This window comes from Triticum urartu, chromosome 2 (assembly GCF_003073215.2).
Source record: "Triticum urartu cultivar G1812 chromosome 2, Tu2.1, whole genome shotgun sequence".
Taxonomy (NCBI): Eukaryota; Viridiplantae; Streptophyta; class Magnoliopsida; order Poales; family Poaceae; genus Triticum; species Triticum urartu.
Genome location: NC_053023.1, coordinates 204,081,434 through 204,093,513, shown reverse-complemented (window position 1 = coordinate 204,093,513; position 12,080 = coordinate 204,081,434). Strand labels below are relative to the sequence as shown.

Sequence of the window (12,080 nt, the reverse complement as noted above, 5' to 3'; positions counted from 1 at the left end):
TACCCATCAAATAAAAATCAGGTGCCTGAAAATTCGTTTCGAAACAAATGATTCAGCTTTATATCCACGCCGACCCTTGACATGATGGTTGGAAGCAAATGCCAAGTTCATACTGAAAGATCGTTAACAACAATACCAACTTGCGGACAACAAGGTAGTATAAGTACCAATATCAAACTAACTTATAATCTTTTTACTCTGGCCCTAGTGTTCGCCTGGTAGAAAATCTTGCAGAGGACCAGCTCCTGCTCCTTCTCTTGCTCCAGGTCCCCGAGGTGGTATTGGTGCATCACCCAGTTGGTCCTCTGCTAGTCGAAGTTCTTGTTGGTGTGCAGCACCAGAACCTTTTTGCTACCCATCTGCCGTCCGTTGACCACCATCGGCAAAGTATTGCTGGTCTTGTGCCACATCGCGTGCGTGCCGCACTCCGACTGTATCTTGTGACGCGTCCACTTGCCCCTTTTGAACACCCTAGAGTTGTGCTGGAAGAAATGCTTGCTTAGGCCACTCAGTGTGATACCTGCAGTATTGTCGAATACATGTTTTAGTGTACGTGGTTGGCATTTTCATAACATCTTTGGTATTGCAGTCACTTGTTTCACTTTTTATTAACTATCAAATTGTAATTGCTTCACTAGGTCTGCGTCTGAAAAGAAAAATAGAGCTATGAACAAAGGAATATGTTTGCGCAAGTAGACGGCCGATCGGTGTCTTACCTGGAAGTTTCTCAGGATGGGTGTAGCATATGCCGTGCTCGCTGTCGATGGTTGGTATGAAAAAATTGATGAGAGGGTGAGATCTCGCGCTGTCAGCAGTCACTTTGGCCTCAAGGTGCTTGATCAGCTCCTGATTCGTGAGATCGAACTTGACGCCAGCCGGCAACACCGACCAATCCTTCTTGGACTTGCATCGGTTAATTCCAGTTATATGGTACTCAATGTATGATCAATCGACTATTTTAAGTGAATGATGAAAGATTTCGACAGATAAGTGGTACTCCAATACCCGAAGACACCGCCGGGATTCTTGTGTCACCTCACGCGCAGTGTGTTGTCACGTCAATTCAATGTGTGGACATGATGAATAATTTGACCGACGTATACTAGTACTGCTACTATACTACTTACTAGTCGTATTTAGTGTCACATTTTAACCATAGGTGTCACCGAAAATTATTCCATTGGAAACTATGTTCAAATACGAATAAAACGATATATTTTTTTGTGACATGCATTAACATTTAGTTGAAGAAATTTATGGTCAAAATTTGACACAAATTACGAAGGGGACCAGTAAACCAGGAGGGAGGTAGTAGTACGAGTAGCGCAATATACGGTATAGAGGACTAGTACAAATTTAGAAATGGGGTAAGAAGTTACAAGGTTGTGCGACAGACTTTGTAGACTACATGAGTAATACAAAATATAATTCTCATTGGACAACATTTTTACCAACAAGTACACACTTGAAGCCTAATTGATATATATATAGTAATAATATTTATCACCCAGGATGCAGAATAAGTAATTATTCATCCGAGGTAATCTAACGATCGCTTCATAAATAAATTACATTTGGAATACAAATAGTTACATTCATATTGATTCACTACGTAAAATTTGGTATAAGAAAAAAAATAGGTTATAAGATAAAAATATCGCATTTTATGTATGTTTTCACTATATTTTTACGTTTGTAATTTTACGTAACATAAAATATTTTTTAGAGAGAGTATATATTTTCTTACGTTCTCTTTTTACGTATGAAATAAGACAAAATTTACGAAACCTAAAAATACAGTGCATTGACATCAAAATAGAGAGGGGGTGAAGAATAACTATTCCTCATCCAGGGTGACAAATAGCGCGACCCCAAAATATAATTCCCATTGGACAACACTTTCACCAATAAGTACACACTTGCAGCCTAATTGATATATATATAGTAATAATATTTATCACCCAGGATGCAGAATAAGTAATTATTCACCCGAGGTAATCTTACGATCCCTTCATAAATAAATTATGTTTGGAATACAAATAGTTACATTCATATTGATTCACTACGTAAAATTTGGTATAAGAAAAAAAGGTTATAAGACAAAAAATATCGCATTTTACGTATGTTTTTCACTATGTTTTTACGTTTGTAATTTTACGTAACATAAAATATTTTTACAGCGACTATATATTTTCTTACATTCTATTTTTACGTATGAAATAAGACAAAATTTACGAAACCTAAAAATACGGTGCATTGACATCAAAATAGAGAGGGGGTGAAGAATAACTATTTCTCACCTAGGGTGACGAATAGCACGAATATATATATATATATATATATATATATATATATATATATATATAAACACTATTCTGATCACGGGATCAGAATAATATTCTGATCACAACCTGCACTGCCTGAGTAATGCGCCTGAACTTCCCTCTGTACGAACCTGACCTTCGGGCTATCTTCACAACCGTGGCTTCCCCCGCGAATTATTCTGGTTAGTCGTGTTCTATATGATGCTAGTGTAATCTAGAAACATTTTTAGCAACTAAATAACAGTTTTAAATAGGAATCTCGCTCGTTGGCGGATTTTGTTCTCGGGTCGTGATGAAATTGCGTTTTTTGTAATTTTACTATCTGAGTTGTTCGACCTGAACTTCTCCTAGTGCTAGGTTGAACTTCCGCCAACATTGCCCAAATGGGGCTTGCAATATACCGTTGGAAAGCTATGGACACCAGTATCATGACCCAAGTTAAATTTTTGGCAAAATGTAAGCAGTTTAAGAGCAATTTTGAAAACCATTTTTCTTCATACAAAAAATGTGAACGGTATTTTCGATCGCATTTCTAAACCGTTTATTGGAATGAGGCAAATAATATGGCGTTGGAAAGCTGCTGTAAAGCTGCTCCTTCCACATGTTGAAAGTTTTCTCTAATTCCTTATGGTTAAAGAGTAATATGGAAAATCATAAACTCTTCGCAAACCGAACAACTGAGTTACTATTTTTGATGGCATTTCTAAACGACTAATCCAATTGAGGCAAATGATATGACGTTGGAAAGCTTATGAAAATGCGCTACTTTCTCTTGTCGAAAGTTTTTTCTAATTTTGAACGGTTTAAAAGTAATTTAGAAAATGGTACAATTTCCATCGAGTTTGTATTTTCGAGCTAATTTTTTAACCTTACGTCTGAATGCAGCAAATGATATGGCGTTGGAAAGCTTGAGAAAATGCAAAACTTTTTGGTATATATTATTTCTCCCAATTCATAACAGTTTTATGTCATTTTTGTTGTAATTTTTACAAATTTTATCGGAATGGGGCAAATAATATACCGTTGAAAAGCTATGGAAAATGCGAAACTTTTTCATGTTGATGGTTTTCTCTGATTCCTAGCCATTTCAACTAATTTTGAAAACGGCGGGATCGTTCGTTCTGCCTCTATCGCGAAACAGATTCTTCAAAAATGCACTGCGTGAAGAACTTGAACTTCTCGTCATGTTTACTTGAACTTCACTCTGTTTTTCACGTGCTTTTTTTGCTCGTAGCTCTCGATCCACTGCTCGTAGCTCTCCATCCACTCGCCGGAATTGAGCAAGTGATATACCGATGGAAAACTACTGTAAACACGCAACTTCCGCGTGTTGATCATTTTTTCATACTCGTGACGATTTTAAAAGTTTTTTTTATCTGAAATTCATTCTACGTAGTAGTTGAACTTCCTGCTGTTTTCACGTTGAACTTCTGTGACGTATTTTCATTTGTAATTTTCTCATCCATTCGTCAGTGTTACACAAATGATATTCCTTTTGTAGAAATCTCTCTCACAATATTTTTTTGAACTTTCTCTGACCGAGGACTTGAACTTACACAAATGATATTCCTGCCGTTTTGAAGTAAATTATAAAATGACGAGATCATGATTTCTTCCTTCATCGTGAATGGAAAAGCATTGCGTGAAGTAGTTGTACTTCTCGGGCATGTCTGTTTGAACTTCACTCTGTTTTTGACATGCTGTTTTTTGCACTAATTGAAGTAGTTGAGCTTCTGGGGCATGTCTGTTTGAACTTCACTCTGTTTCACTTTATTGTATTTTTCTTATATGAAATACACACCATGTAGTATGTGAACTTCCAGTTGTTATCACTTTGAACTTCTCTCTAGTTTGAGAGAATTATTTTAAAACAAAAAACAACATATTTTTATGTATTTTAAATACACGGTGAACCTCTCTCACAAGAATTTTTTGAAATTTTCCTCGACGAGCACTTGAACTTCTAGCACACATTTTTTTGTTGTGTTTTATTTTTTGAATAGGTAAACCCTAGGTTTTAATAATCTCTGAACTTCTCTGTTATTTCAATTTGAACTTTACCTTTTTATTTTTTGAGTAAAGAATTGTATTCAATTTTTATATGGAAAAAACCGAACATGAAAATACAAGGTAAACCTCTCTCGCAAGAATTTTTGAACTTCTCCGGACAGAGCACTTGCATTTATTTCAACAAACCTTTTAAGCTTTTATTTTTCTATACTTTTATCCTCACCTGAAATGCATTCCTTGCAGTAGTTGAACTTCTCATTATTTTCACCTTGAACTTATGTCACATATTTTTGTTCAACCTCTCTCACAAGAATTTTTGAACTTTCTTGGGACGAGCACTTAAACTTCTAGCAACAAAACTTTAGGCTTTGCATTTTCATTCTTTTGTAATACAAAATGCACACCGTGTAGTACGTGAATTTCTGGCAGTTATCAATCTGAATTTCTGAGATCATGCGTTCTACCTTCATTGGAAAAACAGAGTCTCTGAAAATGCACTTAATGAAGAGGTTGAACTTCTGGAGCAGTTCTTTTTGAACTTCACTATGTTTTTCATGTGTTGTTTTTTACCCGTAACTCCCCAACCACTTACCGGAATTGAGCAAATTATATACCGATGGAAAGCCGTTGAAAACACACAACTTTTCCAAGTTGATCATTTTTTCATACTCTTGACGGTTCAAAAGAATTTTTTCAATACATAAAAACATGTTTTAATTGGTATACATGAAACTTTTAAACTATACATCGGAATGTAGCATATAATATACCGTTGGAAAGCTTATGAATAGGAGCAACTTTTTCATGTAGACAAGTGTTACCAATTCATCGCCGTTTGAGGGCAGTTTTAAAAATGGCAAAAATGTTGTTGTTTTTCCTCTCTTTTTAACATGCAATTGAACTATTATATTTTTTAAATGGAACTTCTTGGTTTTTTCAATTTGGACTTCTTGGTGTTATTCATTTGTAACGGAAAAGCCCTAGTTTTATAATAAACATCGTACAACTTCTTGGTTTATTCGTGTTTTTATTGTTTTAGAAGTGAGAAATATTTTATTTTTTTATGAATGTTGAACCGCTCTGTTAATTTAATTTGAACTTCTCTTTTATTTTATTTTTTGCAAAATAAAAAAATCCTTTTTATAAAAGTTAATTTTTTATTTTTGAACTTCCTGGTTTTTTAGAATCATTAAGTTTTCGTGTTTTTAAACCTTGTACTTCTCTCTTATTGTTGTTTGACCTTCTTAGTTTTTTTAGAAATGATTTTTTAATTTGTTATTCAAAAGGAAAAAAAATTAAATTAGACATTGAACCACCTCATTTTCTAAATTTGAACTTCAAGGTCTTTTGTGGATACAGGGAAATCCATTTTAATAAGTAGTGCACTTCTCTATTTTTTAATCTGGAATTTCTTGGTTTTTTCAATTTGAACTTCTTCGCTTTTAGTTTTTAGAAACAGAAAAAATAACATTGAATTTCGTTATTGTTTCAATTTGTTCTTGTTTTTATTTTATTTAAATGGGGGAAAATTGATTTTGTGTTTTGATAAATTTGTGTAGTTTTTGTGGTAAATTTTTCAATTGTTTTTTTTCTTAAAGTGGTTTTTTCTTTTTTTACATATAAACTTCCAGGAATTGATTGTGTCACATAAAGGACATATATGATAGTTTTCTTTGTGCGTATCAATTTCGTACACGAGACTTTCTATCGTGTCACATGTTCTTGAACTTTTTTATTTATTATATTTGAACTTCTTTCTAGAACCACCTGTTTTTTTGCACGAACACACACAAAATGCAAGCACACAAGGATAGGAACGCTTGTGATTTATTATATTTGAACTTATTTGTTAAAGAGCATGGAAGCTCGACCAAAAAAGAGCACGATCATGGGAGAGAAGCTCAACCTCCTCGCCCCATTGTGGTCCATAATATTTGATAAATGGGTTTTTTCAGTGTTTTATTTTTGCTGAAAGGTGTTTCCAAAACTTTCTTTCACAAACTTTGCATGCTCTCCGTACATCTGACGAACTGTGGGCACCTAATGAGGAGGAAACAATTTGTATGTGTTGCGTAATGATGGCATTAGCATTTGTTGCCCAATTTTAACAACTACTCATCTTGCAATGTGTAGGTTTAAACTAGTATTTTTGGCTCTGCTAGCAAAAGGTCACTGCTGCTTTTGATGTGCTAGAAGTTAGCGGAGTCAAAAAATTGACCTTTATGGTAACCTCATAAACTGTTGATTATTCAATTAGAAAGAGAAAATGTCCGATAAATGAAACTGGTGAGGAGTAGCTAATGAAATCTGAAACTGCAGAAGTTGAAGTTGCATGGTAAAATGGCGAGTAAAGCTACCAATACACATTTACTGATGTTCCAAATGTTGCAATTCAGGAAAATAGTACACCGTACTCCATTTCTACAAGTAAGATCATGTTTGGTTTGTTTTCAATATGCTATGAATTTCCCTTTGTACGTCAAAAAATTACTTTTACCGGAAACATGATAAAGCACACTAAGATTGTATTTTTATTTTGTTATGATAATTCAGAATGTTGAAGCTTCTGAGCGGATGGAGAATGATACATCTACAGGAAGGCCATCTGTAGAAAGCAACATCATTATCTTTAACCAACAAGTTTGAAAACAAAAATTAAGGACAGCAACAGCAGCTAAACTCTCAAAGAAATCTCTCTCCCACTCTAGCTAAACTGCAGCAGCAGCGCACTAACATCAGTTAGATGGCGAGGCAGGACGCAACAACAACAGCTAGCAGCAACCAAAAAATGTAGGCTAGGTCATGACGGCAGCACTGACATGGAGGAGGTGTCGGGCCATGGCAGCCAAAAATAACTGTGATTGAAACCACGTGATGTAGCTAGGTGTTACAAGAAAAGAAATAGCGAGCAGATCAAGGTTCAGTGCCTCTTTCACACAGATGTGCAAAAAAATTGGCATTCCTTCTTATATAGATGAACTTGAACCCTGAAACTTGTGAGATATGAACGCATTTCTCAGAAGCCATCAAACACCTCAGAAAAAGCCCTGGAATCCTCTAACATCGTGCATTATCAAACTTGATCTTCAGTCTCAATAATATTATTTCAGAATCCTTTTTCAATCGCCATCAACATGGTTGTCCCTATAGGCCAACTATCAACTTTACCATTCTGAAAGTACTAGATTTTGGCAAAATGTGTACGAGCTACTAAAGAAATTAAAGATAGTTGCAAACAACATACAAGCTACAACCTAGTAGTTTGCAAGCATGTGAGTGAAGGCAGTGCCTTTATTCTTCTTGAACTTCTCATTTTTCTGATTCTGAACTTGCGGTTGTTCCTTTTTTTTGCAGGTTGCAGTGCAACTACCAGTGCTCGGAGGCCGGCTTCACTCCATCAAGTAGCCACATCCACCACCGCACAGGACGTCAAGTAGGGGAGGAAGGAGAGACAGACCTGGCAGCAAGCGGGGGAGGAGCCGGAGCATCCCTACGTCGGGGATGCAGGCTGAAATTCAACCTAAAGGGTAGAACACACATGAAAAACACCCTTAAGTAATCCAAGCTATATCAATTAGCAAGAAAAGACTAAGCTAGAAGGGAAAAGGAATACACAAAACCGGTACTAGTGCACTAAGAAATTTTAGTGAACATTTTGCGTGCACACACCAAAATCTAGAGAAGTTAAGAGTGAAGAAGCAGAGAGGAGGAACGGTGGGTAGGAATCTGCGCGGTGCAGCGTCCGCATTCAAGGACAAGTTGGGGATGGAGGAGCTCGCTGGAGGAGGAGGTGCTCGGTCTCTGTGCCGACGGAGCAGAGTGCAGGCGCGCTGGAGGAGGGCACACCAGATGAGAGGGCAGGCCGCACCGGAGGGGATGGAAGGTTGCGCCGGAGCAGAGGGAAGGTCGGATTTGTGCGCAGAGGGGCATTGTGCTGGTGGGCGGCGATGGGCCGGGGTCTTGGTAGTGGTGGGCGGCGGCACCGGATCGAGGCCGCGCATGGGCGGCGGCGGTGGCGCGTAGTGGAGGGGGGAGAAGGAGGCGGCCGACATGGAAAAGGCAGCGCGACGAATAGTTGCGGGTTGGACTCTCGCCGGAAAGAGGCGAGATCAGCTGCGGGCCAGGAGGATGCAGGGGCGGCGACGCTAGGAGGAGGTGGGGGCAGTTCGTTGGGGGGAGTCGGGGCAAGGACTCGCCAGGAGAAGGCAAGGTGGGGCGGTGGCGCGCCGGGAGGAGGCGGTCAGCGGCGCCAAGCGAAGGCGCGGGCGGCGGCGGCGCCAGGAGATGGCGCGGGTGGCGGCGCGCCTGAAGGATGTGGTGGGGGGGGTTGGGGGGGTTGGGGAGAGGTACGGTAGGGGGGGGGGTGGGTTGGATTTTTTTCAGCCCGTCGGTTCTGAAACATGTCCAGCGGGCCTATATAGGGGCGCTATGATCCAAATAGTTATTCTAATTCCAGGATTAGAATAGTGCTATCACACACACACACACACATATATGGCTTCTGCACAGCATCTCCATCATCATTATCAGTACATCCTACGCAGGTGAGTTAGGATGAACTTGATCCCAGAAAGGCATTTATCCTTCTAACCATAGGAGTGCTTCAAACTAACAACAGTACGTAATATCCAACAAAAGAGGGTCATGCTACAGCAGCAGGACACATGGCTCAGTCTAGATATCAGTATGAATCAAGTTGTGCATATTTGCTGTTGGCATGAATCACATCGCCGCATGTCGGGTTTGCAAATCCATCCATCACATGGAAGCTTGATGCTTTTCACACACTGAAGATTACATGGAAACAAGCTGTGTCGACGAATCTCTGGATATGGCGATTCATGAAACCCATGGTATGATGTGTAAACAGAGTTCCCCCTGGCGAATGGAAGTTGCATAGCACGGTAATCATCGCCGGTGATATGATCGATGATTGGTTGGATGATCGGATAATTGAGCCCGAGGAACATGGAGTGGTTGCCGAGGCTGTAAACCCGCCTCCAGTTGAATACGCCTGGCCCAACGGAGCTGGGATCTTTCTCGAACACGAAGCAGCCATAGCCATCAATGTCACGAACGCCCTAGGCATTGTACTGCATGTGGTTTGATGAAATTGTTTGGTCAAGTTGGTATGTGCAAATGAGCATCAAATGACCGCCGTCAGCTGACGGAGCGATAAACCACCACCCATCGACTGGTATGATTCCAGGTCTTGGAATCATGAAGGTCAGCGCATTTGCGTCTGCTGCAACAATTCGAATTGGAGACCAAAAGGACAAAAATAAACAATCATGTTCAGAGTATGTGTGGAATTAATATTATTATAACAGTGACACATATCATAGACAGAGAATTGCAATGCAGTGGTCATAATCATAGCCCAGGTTAAAAAAATAAGCCAATGGCTTTCATATTCTAGCAATATATCATGGTTCAAACATCATGTAACAATGAGAGGAAAACAGATATGACAGGGCCTACTCATATTCTACCATAGCACTTACTACAGTTATCATATCAACTCTAAGCAATAACATGCGTTGTTATAAAAATCCTTGAAATGATAGTAACATATAGCAATCATGAGGTTATACTCATAATATCTATTCTAACAATCGTTAGATGCCAACTGTTCTCATATCAACTCTAACAATAACATGTGTGGACATAAAAATCTAGGAAATGAGAGGAACATATAGCAATCACCACAAAAAAGACACTTCCGTGATGATACGTGTTTGTCACAGTAGGTCACATTTTCTGTCATGCATGTACATCCATGACGATTTTATGACAGAATCAAGATAGTCATACCTGTGTTGTCGTAGAAGTGTTCCATGACATTACCAAAACTATCATCACGAAAGTGTCCACTTCCATGATGATAAATTGCACGACACCGAAGTGCTTTCGTCAAGGGTGACCGACATGTGGCATCCACCGTAACGGGTCGCCGTTAAGCTATCGGGTCTGGTTTTGGATCCGATAACCCGTTAACAGCCCGGACAAATGGGAAATTTCCACATGTAAAATTCTGATTGGCCGGAGGAAACATGTGTCAGCTCGTCAGTGGGTCAGATAGGCGCCTATGATATGTCGACATGTGTGATGACCCACCACCGACCCATTTAGCTTACAAAGGCCGGCCCATTTGACTTGGTCAAAAGTTAGCGGGCTAGGCCATGAAAAGCCTGTTAACGGTCTCTTCACAAATAGACCATTTTACGACCCGGTAACTCATGACCCGTAGGGCCTACCCGAAATCAGCCCAACAACGTCATGTGGGCCGTCGAATATAACACCAGCCCGTTTCACTTTTGGCCCATGTATGGACCACGACGTCTTTCGGCCCATATGAGGCCTTCGCATCTTTAGGCCCTTTAAAGGCCCACAGTGACTCTAGCCCAGAATGAACAGTAAATTTCTTTGTACCCGTTAATGGCCCATGATTCACATGGGTCATTTCCAGCCCGTGTTAGCTTTTGGCCTACTGACGGCCCATACGTTCTTGGGCTCCTTTCCGGCCCTCGATTACTTCCGGCCCGTTACTGGCCTGTTCCCCTAATGGGCCAAATTCAGCCCGTGGCAAGAGTCGGCCCGTTCCTGGCTTGTTAACCCGTTGCACCGTTTCTAGCCCGTCCTATATTCTGGCCCATTAACGACCCGTTATGCCCGTGACAGAATTAAGCCTTTGCTGTCCTCCGGCCTGTTAACGGCCCGTCATCGTGCTGGGCCGATACCAATTACGCTCGCTTACGGCCCATGTAGACCCATTTATCCGACGGCCCGAGGCCCACCGATTCTACCGCCGTGTTGGAGGCCCATTTAAAGATGGCCCATAGGAGGCCCATGGATCCTACGGCCCGTAGCAGGGTCATGGTTACCACGGTCCGTATATGGCCCATGGTTGTTGTGGCCACTAGCAAACTAGTGAAAACAAAGACTAGGAAATAAATAAGCCCGAAACTATCGCTAGGCTATTAAGGCGATTGTATAGATTACATCCACTAGGAATCAAAGATCACCACTAGTGCAAATATGGGGAACACCCTACACTATACAAAAATGGCTTGCTGTTTTCTTCAGCTGGTGGCTACACGTTAAGAACAAATTTTGTATCGCAACAAAACAAATTACAACTATAAAACAAAAGGAAGGATGGCATAAATGTTAATAGTATGGCAGATAAATGCACCACCAGAAGTTCAGAAGCTCAGTTCATTTGACCTGACCGTTACGTTTTCATGCTGTATTGTCAGATGGAGCACCATAACCTTCGCCTTCATTTCTCCCAGGCTCCTGAACAACATAGCAATTGTCTGATAGTCTGGTTTCAAAACCATGCATATCTTGACGACATCGAACAATGTCTATCCTTGTTTCACAAAGGGTCTTTGTTAGGGAATGGACTTGTGTCAGTGTCAAAACCGGCGGATCTCGGGTAGGGGGTCCCGAACTGTGCGTCTAAGGCGGATGGTAACAGGAGGCAGGGGACACGATGTTTACCAAGGTTCAGGCCCTCTTGATGGAGGTAATACCCTACGTCCTTCTTGATTGTTCTTGATGATATGAGTATTACAAGAGTTGATCTACCACGAGATCAGAGAGGCTAAACCCTAGAAGCTAGCCTATGGTCTGATTGTCTGTTGTCCTACGGACTAAACCCTCCGGTTTATATATACACTGGAGGGGGCTAGGGTTACATAAAGTCGGTTACAAGGGAGGAGATATAAATATACGTATTGC

The 12,080-nt window shown here is 40.2% G+C and overlaps 1 long non-coding RNA gene across 1 annotated transcript; it reads right to left on the bottom strand.

The window, feature by feature from the left end:
• Positions 1 to 7,404: 7,404 nt before the first annotated feature.
• On the bottom strand, positions 7,405 to 8,688 carry LOC125536776. The gene is made up of 2 exons (XR_007295224.1): positions 8,004 to 8,688; positions 7,405 to 7,854 (listed from the first exon to the last, which is right to left on the bottom strand). It is a non-coding gene; the product is annotated as an uncharacterized LOC125536776 (long non-coding RNA).
• Positions 8,689 to 12,080: the final 3,392 nt, after the last annotated feature.